The sequence below is a fragment of the Eriocheir sinensis genome, chromosome 34, assembly GCF_024679095.1.
Source record: "Eriocheir sinensis breed Jianghai 21 chromosome 34, ASM2467909v1, whole genome shotgun sequence".
In the NCBI taxonomy this organism is placed as follows: Eukaryota; Metazoa; Arthropoda; class Malacostraca; order Decapoda; family Varunidae; genus Eriocheir; species Eriocheir sinensis.
The window spans coordinates 14766044-14782710 of record NC_066542.1 but is presented as its reverse complement, the minus strand read 5'-3'; the positions used below and the strand labels follow the sequence as shown (position 1 = coordinate 14782710).

The 16667-nt window shown below is 43.6% G+C and overlaps 1 protein-coding gene across 2 annotated transcripts in view; it reads right to left on the bottom strand.

Annotated features, from left to right (window-relative positions):
• LOC127007129 (mucin-5AC-like) overlaps positions 1–16667 on the bottom strand; it is a 296085-nt gene that overhangs the window by 266728 nt on the left and 12690 nt on the right. For both annotated transcript variants that reach the window (XR_007760078.1, XM_050877777.1), the window contains exon 2: positions 15734–15783. The gene's annotated coding sequence lies outside the window, so the exon portion shown is untranslated. The remainder of the gene's footprint in view (positions 1–15733; positions 15784–16667) is intronic.

The window sequence follows — 16667 nt, the reverse complement described above, 5'->3', positions numbered from 1 at the left end:
CACTCTTTTGATAGAAGGCCAACTCAATAGGAACTATACGATTCCTCTGGCAGGGAGGCAGCAGAACAACCTCCTCCGACCTTACTTTCTCCATTTGCAAGAAGAACCAGGGTGTCTTTTCATTCCTCAAAAACTCCAATTTCTTCCTATTCACCTATCAACAATCTTTCATCACCTATCCCCCTATTCTCTTCGACAACACTCAGCAGCTTCTAAAAAAGTCATCTGTTTCCCTAGCTGTATAGTGTCACTGAATGCGACGGCGTTTCTTAAAACGTCTTGGACAGTCATCTACCTCTTAAATTCCGCCGCCATGTTGCCTCTCTTTATATCTTCTATCGATATTTTCATGCTGACTGCTCTTCTGAACTTGCTAACTGCATGCCTCCCCCCTCCCGCGGCCCCGCTGCACTCAACTTTCTACTCTAGCTCAACCTTATACTGTCCAAACCCCTTATGCAAGAGTTAACCAGCATCTTCACTCTTTCATCCCTTACACTGGTAAACTCTGTAACAGCCTTCCTTCGTCTGAATTTCCTTCTGCCTAAGATCTGACCTCTTTCAAGAAGAGTGTATCAAGACACCTCACTACCCGAAATTGACCTCTCTTTTGCCCACTCTTTACTTTTGTCTGTTGTGGGAGCGGTGTGTAGTAGGCTTTTTTTCAACTCTCTTTTTTTTGCCCGAGCCGTCTCCTTTGTTGTAAAAAAAAATCACACACCCATAGATTATAGCGAGATTAATTTTCCGGTTGATGAATAAGAACCTCATTACGACCTAAGCCTCTCGTCATTGGGTTCGGGGAACAGTGTACGTAGAGGAATGGCCGCGTCTCTCACTTCGTTAAGCCGGTGAATGAAAATGGATTCTTCGTCACTCCCACCACCTACTACTTTATCATCCGCCAGGGAGCTTAATAATGATGGTAGAGGAGGAGGAGGAGGAGGAGGAGGAGGAGGAGGGGAATTTTCTCCAAGTCAGCCTTCATGTCACTGATAAATCAAATCAACAACAAAAAAATAGATCAACGAAAAATTCATCATAATTTTTAGGTGAAACCGATTTTTATCCCATCTTCTCTCTCTCTCTCTCTCTCTCTCTCTCTCTGACCCTCTCCCCCAACACACACTTTTAAGATAAAACTACTAATCCTAATAATCTACGTAATTTTCTCCCTTTTGCCTCCTTTCATTCATGCGTTCTCTCTCTCTCTCTCTCTCTCTTTATCTATCTACCTCTATCTATCTATTAATCAATCTCTCTCTCTTGTCATCAAGTCAAAACATAACAGCATTTAAATAAATGAAAATATATATGCCTTTGATCAATGAGAGCTTTTCATTTGAACGTTTTTTTCATTCTAAGAATCGTAAGTAGTGTGTGTGTGTGTGTGTGTGTGTGTGTGTGTGTGTGTGTGTGAGTGATCGACCTATCACAACGAGTTTACCTCTCTCTCTCTCTCTCTCTCTCTCTCTCTCTCTCTCTCTCTCTGACGCCACCTCCGTCGCCATGGTAACAGCTGGCGCCTTCCCCTCCCACTTCAACTACACTCCACCACCATTACCATCACTACCACCACAACCACCATCACCAACAACAACAACTACAACAACATGCAAAAAATCATTCCCATAAATTTACATCCTCTCTCCTTACTCTAAATTACCCTTCCTCTCATTTACGCCCTTCCTCTATATGTCATCCCTCTTCTTATTAAATTACGGTCCTCATCTCCACTGTCATCATTTTCAGCCACATCATCACCTGTCTGGTCTATCACCTTCTCACCAGTCTCTCTCTCTCTCCCTCTCTCCCTCTCTCTCTCTCTCTCTCTCTCTCTCTCTCTCTCTCTTTAAGCCTTATCCATTCAGCCTTCCTTCATTCTTCTTCTTTATCTATCTCTTTCAGGTTTCCATTCATCTTTTCCCTCCTCGCGCTTCTCTTCGATAATTCCACCTATTCACTCCTTCCACCTTCGGGTCATGCGGCAACCTCCTACAGTATGTCCTCCTCCTTTCATCCCTTCTCTCTTCAATGCATCCTATGCCCTTACTCTCCTCCCTCCACCTACTTTCATCCCTTCTCTTTTATCCCCCTTATACTCTACTCTCGTCTATCAATACCAAACCCTTCTCTTTCCTTCTTTCCTTCATTCTTGCTCTACTTTCAACATCCACAACATCTACTCTACTCCTTTCTATCCTCCTATGCTCTTCCCTTCTCCTTCCCTCTTTTCTAGCCTCAACCGATGCATATGATCCTCCCTTGCAAAATGTCCAATCCCGGTCCCTCCTGCCTTATTTCATGTCAACACCCTCCCTTCCTTTACGCGCTCACCCACTCCTACCATCTACAACACCTCCATCTTCTTTCCTCGGTGACGGTGGTGGCGGTGGTGGTGATAGTGGTGCTGCTGGCGGTGGTGGTGGTGATAGCGGTGGTATATGGTCTATCAAGGAACGTTTTTTTTATCTAAAATATATATATACGGGCGCAAAAACAGTAATATTTTTTGCCAGATAAAAACCTCCCTTCCCTTCCCCTCCCTTCCGCCTCTCTCTCTCCCTTTCCCTCTCCCTCTCCCTCTCCCTCTCCCTGTCCCTCTCTCTCTCTGTGTTTGAAATTAAAGATAACCGCATTTGTTTTAGTCTACCTTCGCCAGTATCGCCGCCAAGGCCTTCTGTTACTCCCTATTCATGTATTCCATTATGTTCAGCCCCTAATCACGAAGCCTCACCTTTAGTAAGCTCGGATAATGCTTCCATCAGCGTAAGGGAGGGAAAGAGTATGGCGATTAATGAAGTGAGACGAGGAAGAAAACGGGTAAGGGAAGGAGGAGGGAGAGTAGAAGAGCTTGTATTGATGAGATTATCTTGTTTGAGTGTATGTTTTACTGGGGGATGTGTTTTGATGCTTTTTCTCTCTCTCTCTCTCTCTCTCTCTCTCTCTCTCTCTCTCTCTCTCTCTCTCTCTCTCTCTCTCGGTAAGGTATAAGGTAAGGTAAGGTAAGGTAAGGTAAGGTAAGGTAAGGTAAGGTAAGGTAAGGTAAGGTAAGGTAAGGTAAGGTAAGGTAGGGTAGGGTAGGGTAGGGTAGGGTAAGGTAAGGTAAGGTAAGGTAAGGTAAGGTAAGGTAAGGTAAGGTAAGGTAGGGTAGGGTAGGGTAGGGTAGGGTAAGGTAAGGTAAGGTAAGGTAAGGTAAGGTAAGGTAGGGTAGGGTAAGGTAAGGTAAGGTAAGGTAAGGTAAGGTAAGGTATGGTAATGTTCCTGAAGAGTAACAGATTCCACCGACTATGCATAATTTTCTGTTCATTGTATATCTGCTTCCGTGATTAATATTTTACGCACTTCCGAAGACACTACCATCAGTCGCGATATAAGAGACCCGCTGGTTTAAGGAGCTACGTACTTTATTCAATATACGTGGGAGATAGGACAGCAACCGGCGTGTGGAGAGACGGGAAATACGTATCCTTTGCATTTACGATACGGTAAGTGCCCTCACAATTTTCAACGCGGGTGTCTTGGCGGTGACAGTTGTTGAGGGGCGAAAACCCGGCAAGGCGAAGCTGCAGGAAGGAAAAGTAATGCTTGGGGAGGCGAGCCAGGAGGTGCCTCTTGTGTCTGAGTGGGCGTGAGTGTGTCGGAGTATGAGATGGTTCTGAAATGTCGCCCACTTTGATAGACAGTTCAATTTGGCCATTACTTAAATTTGACGTCTTTTTCCCGCAGAGTTTTGTGTGCTAACCTGTTTCTTCTGTTCTCCACGTCGCAGTCTGTAGCCCGCCTGTCTCTTCAATTCCTTCCACTTTTCTGATTGACCCTTCCTGTTTCTCCTCTCCTTTTCCATCCCTCCAGCCCGTTTTTCATCCCTTCCTACTACTACTACTACTACTACACACACACACACACACACACACACTCAATCATTCCACTTACACGCACTCACTCACTCAATCATTCGCTCTCTACGACCTTCCCTTCCTCCCTCCCTCTTTCACTCACTCACTCTCTCAAACTCTACATTCCTCCCCTCATTCAACACCCAAATCCAAACAAGCAAGCAAACAAACACAACAACGAAACACAAACGGACACAAAAACAACATTCGAAAAAAGAAAATTGAAAAATGTGTGAAATCGAAAAATGAAAAAAAAATGAAAATGGGCACCCGAAAAGGAGAAGGTCGTTCGCTCTTGCCCTGGAGGGACCCAACACTCAAATTTCTGAATCTCCTCCAAAAATATGAATAAAAAAAATAAAAAGTTTCTGCCTCGAGTGATGGGAACTCGTCGAGATGGTGGAGGAGGAGGAGGAGGAGGAGAGAAAGAGAAGGAGGAGAGAAGGAGGAGGAGGAAGGGGGGGAGGAGTGATGATTTCAGGAACGAGGGGAGGAAGAAGCAAAACGGAGAAAAGAAATAAAAGTCTGACTGATCGAGAGAGAACATGTGTGTGTGTGTGTGTGTGTGAGAGAGAGAGAGAGAGAGAGAGAGAGAGAGAGAGAGAGAGAGAGAGAGAGAGAGATGATGATGATGATGATGATGATGATGATAAAAGGAAGTAGGGGAGTTTATGGTAAAGAAAATTAGAGGAAATGGAAGGAAATTAAATCGCACGAATCCTAGAACGCCATTAAATATATATCATCACCATTAAGACGCCCATTAAGGCCACCATTAAACCGACCATTACCACTACTAACACCACCACAACGTACTACTACTACTACTACTACTACTACTACTACTACTACTACTTCCACTACTATAAGAACATCGACTCTGAGTGAAAAAGATAAAAAAGGTATGGGACTCGAAGAATTACTCTCTCTCTCTCTCTCTCTCTCTCTCTCTCTCTCTCTCTCTCTCTCTCTCGTTCGCTCCCTCTCCCACCGGTGTCCACAGAAATACACGGCTTCTAATGGTTGGCTTTCATCAGGACAGAGTGAGAGAGAGGAGGGAAGGAGGGAGGGAGGAAGTGGAGGGAGAGAGGGAGGAGAGGAAGACTGGCGCGGAAGAGAAGGAAAAGAAATAAGGAAGGATCTGTGGAGGCGAGAGAGGAAGGTGGAGGACAGTGAGAAGGGGAAACAAGGGACGGAAATGAAGGAAAAAAAAAAGGTAAAAATGAAAGAACAAGAAGAAAGGAAGGAAGGAATCGAAGAAATGTCAGACGAAGATGAAGGATATGATGAAGAATGAAGAGATAAATGAAGGGAGATTGACCATGAAATGAGAAGAATGATAAAGCAAAATCGGAGAAAAAGAGAAGAGGAAAAGAGAAGAGAAAGAAAGGCGAAGTGGAAAAAAATACAAGCAAGGGGAGAAAATGTCAGAGATTAAAAGTGTAAAAAAGGTTTTGAACAGAACGCAGAGTTAAGAGGAAAGAGGAAAGAAAGGAAGGAGAGAAGGACAGTGCAGAAGGAGGACAAGGTGAAAGAAAAAGAAAAAAAGAAGCAATGAAAACGAGAAAATATGGAGACACTGAAAGAATTGGAAAGTTCAAACGAAGAAAAGAAAGAAGAAAGGGAGACAGAATACACAGAGAGAGAGAGAGAGAGAGAGAGAGAGAGAGAGAGAGAGAGAGAGAGAGAGAGAGAGAGAGAGCAACGCCTCCCTCCTGGAAGTGCCAATGGCCCGCTCCAGCACCCACCAACGTGCCTTCTCCATCGCAGCGGTGGTGTGGTGGAACAACCTCACTGCTGATGTGGACGTGACACAACTGTCCACTCAGCAGATGAAGGTTGCGTCCCACAGGTGGCTACTCCTTCACCCACCGTAAACATGGATATAATTGTAACCTCGGCAGAAGCTTTTAAATAGCTCCCCAACGGTCGGGGGAACTTTAGCATAGAAAAATAATACTGCCATGTACTAATGTACTGAACATGTTTAAATAAAAAAAGAGAGAGAGAGAGAGAGAGAGAGAGAGAGAGAGAGAGAGAGAGAGAGACGTAGAATAAAAGAGAAGCAAACAAGAAAAAAAAACAAAGCTATATATATAGTAGAGACATTGAAATAAGTAGAGTTGAGAAGATGGAAAGACGGATAACGACGAAGGTAGAGAGGAGGAGTAGAGGAATAGAAGGAGAGATAGATGACCTGAGAGTGAGGAGCATAGAGATGACTGAGAGAGGAGGGAAGGGACACTAACAATAGGAAGCAATACACGCGAACCGTACAGGCAGAGACCATACAATCAGACCTTATATACGACCATACGAGATCAGTCTCCTCCTAAAGCTGGCTATTGAATGGAGCCAAACGATGTATGTGTGTGTGTGTGTGTGTGTGTGTGTGTGGACGGGGGGTGCGTGTGCGAGTGTGAGTGTATGAGTGAGTGTGAGAGTGAGTGAGTGAGTGAGTGACTAACCTGGGAACATACTCATGCTACCCAATAAGAGAAATAATATACAAGGGAGCGAGAGAGAAAAACATTGAAAGAAAGGTGGGTCAGAGGAAGGAAACAAAAGAAGAAAGAATATATGACTGGAGGGAGGAAGGAAGGGAGGGAGGAAGAGAAGGAAGGAAGGAGAGGGGGGAGGGAGCTTGAAGGAAGGAACCATAAGTATAAATGGCTCGAAAGATAAGAAACGAGAACTGATAAAGAGATAAGAAAGAGAAGTTAAAGGATCATAAAAATGAGAAGAGAGAGGAAGAAGGTGGACATCAGGAAGGAAGGAAGGAAGGAAGGAGGAAGGAAGATATATGAAGGAGCAAATACTGATAACACTTTTTCTAGACACTTTTCACACTTTTCACACCCTTCATTTTTTTTCTTATTTGTACGAGGCTCAGAGCAAAACATTTTTCTCTTATAATTATTACTATCATCATTATTGGAACAGTCAGAAAAGGGGAGAGGGAGAGGAGAACGAAAAGAGAAGGAGAGGGGAAATAAGTTAAAGGAAGGGGAAAATAGATTGCATGAGTAAGAGGAAAGAGGAAAGGAAGGAATGATAGAGGGGGGAATAAAAAGGATTGAAAATGTAGCAAGGGAAGCAGGAAGGAGGACAGGAAGAAGAGAGAGAAAGGAAAGACGAAGAGATGAAAAGATAATGGAGGAAAGGCCGGATGGGAGGAAGAAATGAGAGAGATAAGAGGTGTGAAGAGGAGGAAGAGCAAGAAGGGGAGGAGAAAGTAAGATGAGGAAGGAGTAAAGGAAATGTAGGGGAAGATAAGAGATAATTAAAAGAGGAAGAGGGAAATGAAAAGCCCGGGTGAGGAGGAAATATAGCAAAAGAAGAGGTGTGAAGAGGAGGAAGAGAAGGAGGGGTGGAGAAGGAAGGAGGAGGAAGGGGTAAAGAAAATGAAGGGGGAAGATAACTACTGGATCGCGCTAATTGGCAGGTAGACAGGTAGTGAGGCGTAATATGTGAGGGAAGGTAAGGGAGGAGAGTTAGGGAGAGGAGGAGGAGGAGAGGAGGAGAGGAGAGGGATGGAAGTGAGGCAAGGAACGACAAAATGAATTATAACCACAGGATAGTGTACGAGGAGGAGGAGGAGGAGGAGGAGGAAAGAGAATGGAAGAAAAAAAGAAAAAAACATGAACAATAACAATAAAAAGAAAAAGGAAAATAGAAAAGGATTAAAAAGTTGACGAAGAAGAAAGGGAGTAAGAGAAATACAGAGAAAGAGAAAGAAGAAGATGAAAAAGAAACAAAAGAAAGAAATGGAAAAAGGTTAGAGGTTGTGGTGGTGAAGGAGGAGGAGGAGGAGGAGGAGGAGGAGGAGGAGGAGGATTTAGAGTAGAAGAACCAGAATAAAAACAAGAAAAAGAAAAAGAAAAATAGAAAAAAAAGAATGAAAAGGTTGAGGAAAGGAAGAAAGAAATACAGAGAAAGAGAAAAGAAAGAGAAAAAGAAACAAAAGAAAAAAGGGGAAAAGGTTAGGGGTTGTGATGAAGGAGGAGGAGGAGGAGGAGGAGGAGGAAGAGGAGGAGGAGGAGGAGGAGGACAAGGAAGAGAAAAATATAGAGTAGAAGAAGAAGAAAAGTAGGAACATGAATAAAACAAGAAAATGACAAAGAAAAAAAAAGGAATAAAAAATGACGAAGAATAAAGTAAATAAGAAATACAGAGAGAGAAAAAAAAAAGAAAAAAACGATCCAAAGAAAAAAAAAGGAAAAAGGTTAAGGGTTGTGGTGAAGGAGGAAGAGGGGGAGGAGGAGTGGAAGGAGGAGGAGGAGGAGGAGGAGGGGGAGGAAGAAGTGGTGGCAAAAATTCTATTTCACCATGAATGTGTTGAAACTCAGGGATTGTTAGGAGGAAAAGTGACGGAGTGAAGGAGTGAAGGAAGGAAGAAAGGGAGGAAGGAAGGAAGGGAGGAAGAAAGGAAAGAAAAGGAAAGGAAAGAAGGAAGGAAGGAAGGCTGTGGGAGGATAAAAGTAGAACGAAACGGAAGGAGATGAAAATAACGGGAAACTCAAAAAAAGAAACAAAGGGATGAATGAAAGAGTGAAATCTGTCAAAGAAGAAAGAAAAAAATATATATATACCATTCTTAGGCGGATGAGCAGAAGGGGGAGGGAGAGCAGGAAGGAAATAGCATGAGGAAGAGGAGGAAGAGAAGTATGAGGAAGAGTAGGAGGTAGTAAAGGAGGAGGAGGAGGAGGAGGAGGAGGAGGAGGAGGAGGAGGAGACTAATAACACGGCTTCCTAGTTTAATTAAATACGAAAGAAAACGAAAAAGAATAGAAGAGAAGAGAAGAGAAGGTAAGAGAGAGGAAGAGAAGGAGTAGGCGCTGATGGTGGTGGTAATGGTGTTGGTGTTGGTGGTGGGGGTAATGGTGGTGATGGTGGTGGTGGTGTAATAATATATAACTGTCGAAGAGAAGCAATAAAAAGTGCAATAAAGAGCTAAAACAGCATAAAAAGAAAACAATAATGACTGAAGACTTCAAAAAAGGAAAAAAACTGTAATCATCATCATCATTTTCATCACTATCAACAATACAAAGTCACACGTCGCCTTCACCTCCCCGTCATATTCTTCTTCAGACATTTTCTCATTTCTATATTTCTTTTTCCTTCTCCGTCGCCTTCCTTTCTTTTCTTCAGCGTCGGCATGTGGTGGGTGTGTCCTTTTGATTCCCGTCAATTTTTCACTCCGTTCAAGAAATGACAATGAAAAACGGATGAAGAGACGAGGAGGAAGAGGAACACTGCGACGCGCTCCATTAGAGAGAATTAAGGGAGCACAGTCACACCGCTGCCTCAGGGAAGACCCAGATGCGGATTTCCCTTCTCTGTGCGGGTATGCAGGGCCGGCTCTTGAACTGGGCAGGTTAGGTTAGATCCTGGGCAGGTTAAGTTAGGTTAGGTTAGGTTAGGTTAGGTTAGGTTAGATGTGGTTGGAGCTATGACGGGTAATTTTGAGTGGGAATTACAATGAGAGTATTTTCCAGAACACCCCGTGGCTTGTTTCGAAGGTACAGCCAAGCATCTTCACTCAGGGAGCACATATCCGTAGAGAGACTGGGAATATGTGACCCGGCTAAGCACGTGTTCGGACGTCACACACTCAATTCATTAGACACAAAGAAGTGGATGGAAAAACGCAGTGTCCCTTACCCTCCAGCTGATTATGAGACGCGAATTAGCTATTGTCGAAGGATAATGAGGAGGATATAAAATGACGAACCATTTTTTTATATCAGTCACCCTGAGATTAATTATTCACCGGTGCAATAGATTAATTATTTATGAGTGTGGAACTAATCACAGGCGGACACAGTAAAGAAAAAAAGAGCATTGGGTGAAGTGTTTGCTCTTTGCAGGAAATTAAATAATGATAGGATTTTAAGATGCAAAAATAATGCAAAATCTAAAATCCCCCATTATAAGACGATTAGACTAGCAAGAAAGCAGAGATGAAGATAATTAGCTTAAAAAGTCTTCCACTCACCATACTTTAATTGGTCTCAAGATTACTAAGTGCTAGAGATGGTCTGCTTTCTCTCTCCCTTCTATATCCTTCGACTTTGCTGTCCTTCATCTTCCACCTTTAATCACCGCAAAAAATAGCCTTCCATTGTCTATACGCGTGTGGGTTCCAAGTATACGCGAGAACTAGCCAAGATCAACAGAATATACCAGGTCTTACCACGCGCAGAATTTGACGTCAGCAGCAGTATGATAGAGAGAGCTAGCGATAGTCTTCTCTCTACCTTACGTGGTCAGGGCTTGGCAAAACACAATATTACCAATGAAAAAGCCTTACATTGTCTATACTTTTGTGGGTTCGAAGGCTACGCATCTTATAGGGATGTTCTGCTGACGTGATCAATGCTTCGCCAGACAGAGTATCACCGCTGAAAAAAGCCTTCCTTTGTCGTATTATACTTTTGCGGGTTCGAAAGATACGTATTTTCTAGGGATATTCTGTTCTCTCTTCCTACTGTGATCGAAGTTTGCCCAGACACAGTATCACCGCTAAGAACTGCCTGCCATGGCGGGTGATGAATTACTAAGGGAGGATGATACACGCGTGATGGAAGGAGCACTTGGCTGGCGGTGATACTGTATCCTCCGCTAAGGTTGGATACACTCCGCGGGCTTGGGTCCTCAGGTTAATGGGATACACGAGGCTTTCCACCAAGACAAGAAAATGCTCTCCGTCTTACGCGCTCTCTGACAAACACATACACTCACGCACACGTACGAGCACACACACACACACACACACACACACACACACACACACACAAAGAGTAAAGTGACGTCCGACCCGTCTAGCGTAAATAACATCAAGGCAACCTCCCGTGGGCGTGTCTCTCTCTCTCTCTCTCTCTCTCTCTCTCTCTCTCTCTCTCTCTCTCTCTCTCTCTCTCTCTCTCTCTCTCTCTCTCTCTCTCTCTCTCTCTCTCTCTCTCTCTCTCTCTCTCTCTCTCTCTCTCTCTCTCTACCGCACGCAAAATTCCAGGTTTGAGTCAAGAATTTAATCTCCCTTGAAGAATGTGCATGCAATTTTTTTTTTTTTCTCTGTCAACCCACGTCACTCCCTCCGTCCCTCCTCCCACACGGTTTTTTCCCTCCCTCCCTATGCAGTTCATCCCCTGTAAATTTCTTCCTTGTCAATTATTTCCCCATTCCCGTGACCTCCTCCTGGCATTCCCATTATTTCCATTTCACCAACGACCGCAGACAATTTCAACACATAATCCATCTGTTTCCCTTGTCTTTCCTCTTTTCTCCTCATCATTCCCATGTTAACCTTTTTTCTGTGTTATCCTTCGCCGTTGATTTCGTCCTGCTCTGGGACAGTCTATTCTTGGCAACGTTCCTTGTTTAACCTTTCATCCATCATACCTGTGCAAACGTTTCCACTCAAGAGCCAAACGTTCCTTCTTTCCTCTGCGTCATTCCCTTGCGTTTTTCCCAACTTGCTAACCTTGCCCTAAGCCCGCCAGACAGTTGCCGCTCATCCCCCATTGCAGCTTTAAGTCCTCTGGGTAATTTAATCTTCCCTGAGCAACCTTTTTTTTTCTTTCTACCGTTTCACTTCCCATTTTTTTCCACTCCGGTCACATTTCACTTGACCAATTGTTTTCCTGCCTCCCGTTAGCTTTCCTTCCTGCATTATACCGTTGATAATTTCCTTTTCCATTGTGACTTTTCTTATAGACAAATTCCAAACTTAACTTTTTCCCCGGTCACTTTTGTCTCATTCCTATTACCAAGGTGAATGTTTCTACCACCCACTAACTCTTCTCTTAATATATTTTCGTCTTTTGTGGTCAGCTTTTCCTTTGCAACATTTTCAAGTCCTAACTATTTTTTACCACGATCATTCACTTGCCAACCCTCTCGAAGGCAATTGTATACTTACCACCCTTCCCTCGTCCCTCTCCAGCATTCTCCCCTCGTTAATTTCGCTTCCAAATGACAGTTCTTCCTTTGCCTTTTTCCTCTGTTCTCGTTTTCTCCTGAACATTTCATGGCCTGCCTCCCCTAAGCCTTATCTCTTTCCACCTATCCTAACTCTTCCCTTCCCAGCTTTCCCCCCCATGGTAATTTGTCTTTCCTTGGTCAACCCTTCCATTGCAAAGTTACCTTGTTTGATTTTTCCTCGATTTATCAGCTGTAAACCTTTCCTAACCCAGTCTTATGGTATTCCTTCCTCCCATCCTCCTTCCCTTCCTAACTTTCCCCCCCTTGGTCATTTCGTCTTCCTTTGGTCAGCTCTTCTGTAGCGACCCTCCCATCTATTTCACCTCTTATTTGACCCCAACAAGCATCTATCTCTGTCTTCCTCACCTCACTCGCCTTCCTTCATGTCTTCCCCCCTTTTCCTTCTTCTCGTTCTTCTGCCCCTCCACCTCCTATTTAATTTCCTCTTATCGGTTCACCAAATCAACGGTGGGATGTAGCAATATTTCCCTGTAACTAAGAAAACCAGCGTTAGCGTCTACAGTAACTAACGGGGGAGAATAATCACGCACGTATACGGAGGCCAAGGTTAGTATGGATGTCGTGTAGGGGGAAGAGAAACACGTCTAATAAGTCACCACAGCATGCCAAACATCTTCTGTCCACTGGCCTGCCTTAGGTATTGCCTCTCCCACCTTTCTGATATCCCGACAACCGCTGAATATGATGAAGCCCGTAGTTTCAGATATTCCCAACTCGTACCACAACTAATCTCAAGGTCCACACCTGAAATTGGTTGGGGTTTGATGAGCGTTTTCACGTCCAAAATTCTTTCAAAACTACCACTAGGACAAAAATACTCAGAGCAATTACCAAAACTTCTAAAAAAGACCAAATTCAACTGGAAACTCAATATCTCCTCTCTCACTAAATCAGCTTCCTCGAGGTTGGGTGTTCTGTATCGTCTCCGCCAGTTTTTCTCCCCAGCACAGATGCTGTTCATATACAGGGGCCTTGTCCGCCCTCATATGCGGTATGCATCTCATGCGTGGGGGGGCTCCACTCACACAGCTCTCTTGGACAAAGTAGAGTCAAAGGCTCTTCGTCTCATCAATTCCCCTCCTCATACTGACAGTCTTCTACCTCTTAAATTCCGCCGCCATGTTGCCTCTCTTTCTATCTTCTATCGATATTTTCATGCTGACTGCTCTTCTGAACTTGCTAACTGCATGCCTCCCCCTTCCCGCGGCCCCGCTGCACTCGACTTTCTGCTCTAGCTCATCCCTATACTGTCCAAACCCCTTATGCAAGAGTTAACCAGCATCTCTCTTTCATCCCTTATACTGGTAAACTCTGGAACAGCCTTCCTTCATCTGCATTTCCTCCTGCCTATGACTTGACCACTCATTATTTTTGTCTATTATGGGAGCGGTGAGTAGTGATTTTCTTTTCTACACTTTTTGTTGCCCTTAAGCCCTCTCCTTTGTTGTAAAAAAAAATGTGTGCTGTGGTCAGGTGAAATGATTAAGAATATGGGCCTCTGAACATCGAAAGGATACTCAGTGTAAGTGTTTTCCACTGTTTTTAAGAGGAGTAAAAGTTTCCAATCACTAACTTGGAATGTCGGTAAAATCTGAGTAATGTTTTCAGAATTAACAATTGTAATGCAGCAATATAAACGTTAACTAAAGTAGGAACAGTTAGGATCATACGTTTATATTCCCTCCATGAAGATTTTGTCACACTCCAAGAATGGGAAAGCCTCCATCTCTAATAATCCGCAAAAAAAAAACATCACAGTACTAATTGAGCTCACAGATAATATCCTCAACTTCGGCAACACAAATTACTAGAAAAAATAATTGCACTTGCAGTTCAAAAATAAATACTCTGCCTTTTACAGCTAATAAAAAATTATAGTCAATAAACATTTTTTCACATGTTAAATATTTCAGATGGAAAGCCAACCCAAAATTTTATTCAAGGACGAAAAAATAATGATATATAAAAAAACATGAAGAGAAAAATAATACGTTATGTTGAAAAGCAGTAAAACAAAGTGTTGAAACATGTATATTTAGCATTTACTCTGTCTGTCAATTTCTATTTGCCTGTCGGTCTGTCTGTGCCAATCTATCTGTGTCTATCTCTTTATCTATCTGCCTCCCTGTCTGTCTTTCTGTCTATATCTGTCTGTTTGCTATCTATCTATTTAACTCTCTCACTCTCTCTCTCTCTCTCTCTCTCTCTCTCTCTCTCTCTCTCTCTCTCTCTCTCTCTCTCTCTCTCTCTCTCTCTCTCTCTCTCTCTCTCTCTCTCTCTCTCTCTCTCTCTCTCTCGCAAAGGCAGAGGCAGGAAAAGGCTTATGATACCTTAACCCTCTTACCTGGCAACTCACGTGGGACTACCTTCATTTCTATGTTAGTCTGCCAAAGGGAAATATTTATACACACACACACATACACACACACACACACACACACACACACACACACACACACACACACACACACACACACACACACACACACACACACACACACACACACACACACGGGCAAACAAGGTTGAGGGCCTGTTTTACTGTAATGCATCACAGAGAGGGTTGACATTTACCTGACGTCCGGAACACAGCAGCAGGCGGAAAGCGATAGGAGTCAGCAAGGGGGACGGGGAAGTGGAGGGGGGAAGAATGGGAAGGGGGAAGAAGTGAAGTGGGGGGAATGGGCAAAGGGGGAGGTGATATCAAGTGATGGAAAGGAAGAAACATGTAGGCAGGTAGATAGGTAGGTAGGTAGGTATGGGATGGAGTCTGGTAGAGGGGAACGAGTAGGAAAGGTAAGTGGGTGATGAGGAGGTAGAGAAGGAGGAGGAGGAGGAGGAGGAGGAGGAGAGGTGTCGAATTTAAAGAGTGAGAGACTTTTTCCAGCACACGTATACACACACTCATTCTTTTCCTTTACCTCTCACGCTCTTCCTCCTCCTCCTCCTCCTCCTCCTCCTCCTCTTCCTCCTCCTCCTTCTCCTCCTCCTCTTCCTCCCCCTCCTTCTCCTCTTAAGTGTGTCTCGTAAGTGCTAAGACTCTCAAGAACTGCACTTAACACACCAATTACACTCACCCACGTACACACACACACACACACACACACACACACACACACACACACACACACACACACACACACACACACACACACACACACACAAACTAACAAACAAACATATGCAAACACGCAAACGCAATCATTTTTTCATCATCAATATTTCCAAATGTCTTCCTCTACCTATCTATCTGTCTGTCTATCTATCTACCTACCTATCTATCTATCTAAATGTATCTCTATCTTTTTTCTATCTATTTAGGTCTCATTGTGAACAGAATCAGTTACGCTCAATCAGTTCAACCCCCCAAAATAATATAACTAATTCAATTTTCCTATACACAAATATCCAACAAGTTAACTTTTGCCTCTCATGTTTCTTATCTATTTATCTTCTTTCCTTCTTCAAACACTGACTTTAAATATAGTCATCATCCTCTTGTTACTTCTTTTCATCTTCATTCGCATTCCTTCTCATCATATTCCTGCTACTCTCTCTCTCCTCTCTTTCTCGCTCTACCTGGCATCTCCATCACCCTTAGCACCTTTCCAATGTTTGAGCCTTTAAGTGAGAGCGAGGCGAGGAAAGACGGGGGAGGCAGAACGAAAGAAGAACCCGGGCAAGCGATTAACAGGCTGAAGGTGCGAGGGCAGGAGATAATAGCGGAGGAAGGACGCAGGTGTTAAGCTTCGCCACCTTGAGATAGAAGGAAGGGAAGAGGGAAGAAGGAAGGAAGGAAGAAGGAAGAGGGTTAGATGCAGGATTACCTTATCATAGTAGTCCCGCGCCGTCCCTCCAGAGTGATGATTTGGACAGTCTGTGAAGGATATGAACGTAAAGTGAGAAGCTGACACGGATAATTAATAGAAAACTTTCAACAGAATAACAGATAAACCAGAATGCTAATAGACAAATAACAAATATACTAGTGAATAAGTATACGACACGAGTAAACATGTTGATGCGAGGTAAATAGGAAAAGCGTGTATAAAATGTCCCATATATGTCAAATTTCAAGCCATATCACCTCTTCATATTTATAAAGCACACACACACACACACACACACACACACACACACACACACACACACACACACACACACACACACACACACACACACACACACACACACAATATTTACCTTCTTACTCATTTCCATTCTGCTCTTTCACTTATCATTCTCATCTCCTTTCTATCCTTCGTTCTCATCCTCCGTGTCCTCCTCTTCCCCTCCCTCCTCATCCTCTTCTTCCTTCATCTAATCGTCCTCATGTTCCTCCTCTTCCTCCTCCGACTCTTTCTCTTCCTGCTTTTAATTTCCCACTTCACCTTCCTCACGTTCCTGCCTCTTCCCGACAGAGGGCCCCAAGATCGCTGCCACGGGTTCTGAGTTCGCTATAGAAACGCCGCGGCGGAGCGAGAAAATGAACTCTCGAGCGTAAACGGAGTGCACGGAAAACGCAGAAATAGAAGTCTCATATTCTTGGTGCGCAAAAATGTTGGGCCTTGTGTTGATGCCCCGAAAGAAGAGGAAAAATAACATGTAAATGAGAGTATGGGTAATGTTACTTCTAACGTCTGTATTGTATGGGTTCAAGTGTTCATATAGTTCGTCTTTCAGAAGAGTAGAATTTATAGATTTTTTTTTTCGTGGGAATGTGGAAGATTCTCCCCACAGACATGCAAAAGAAATCCAGAT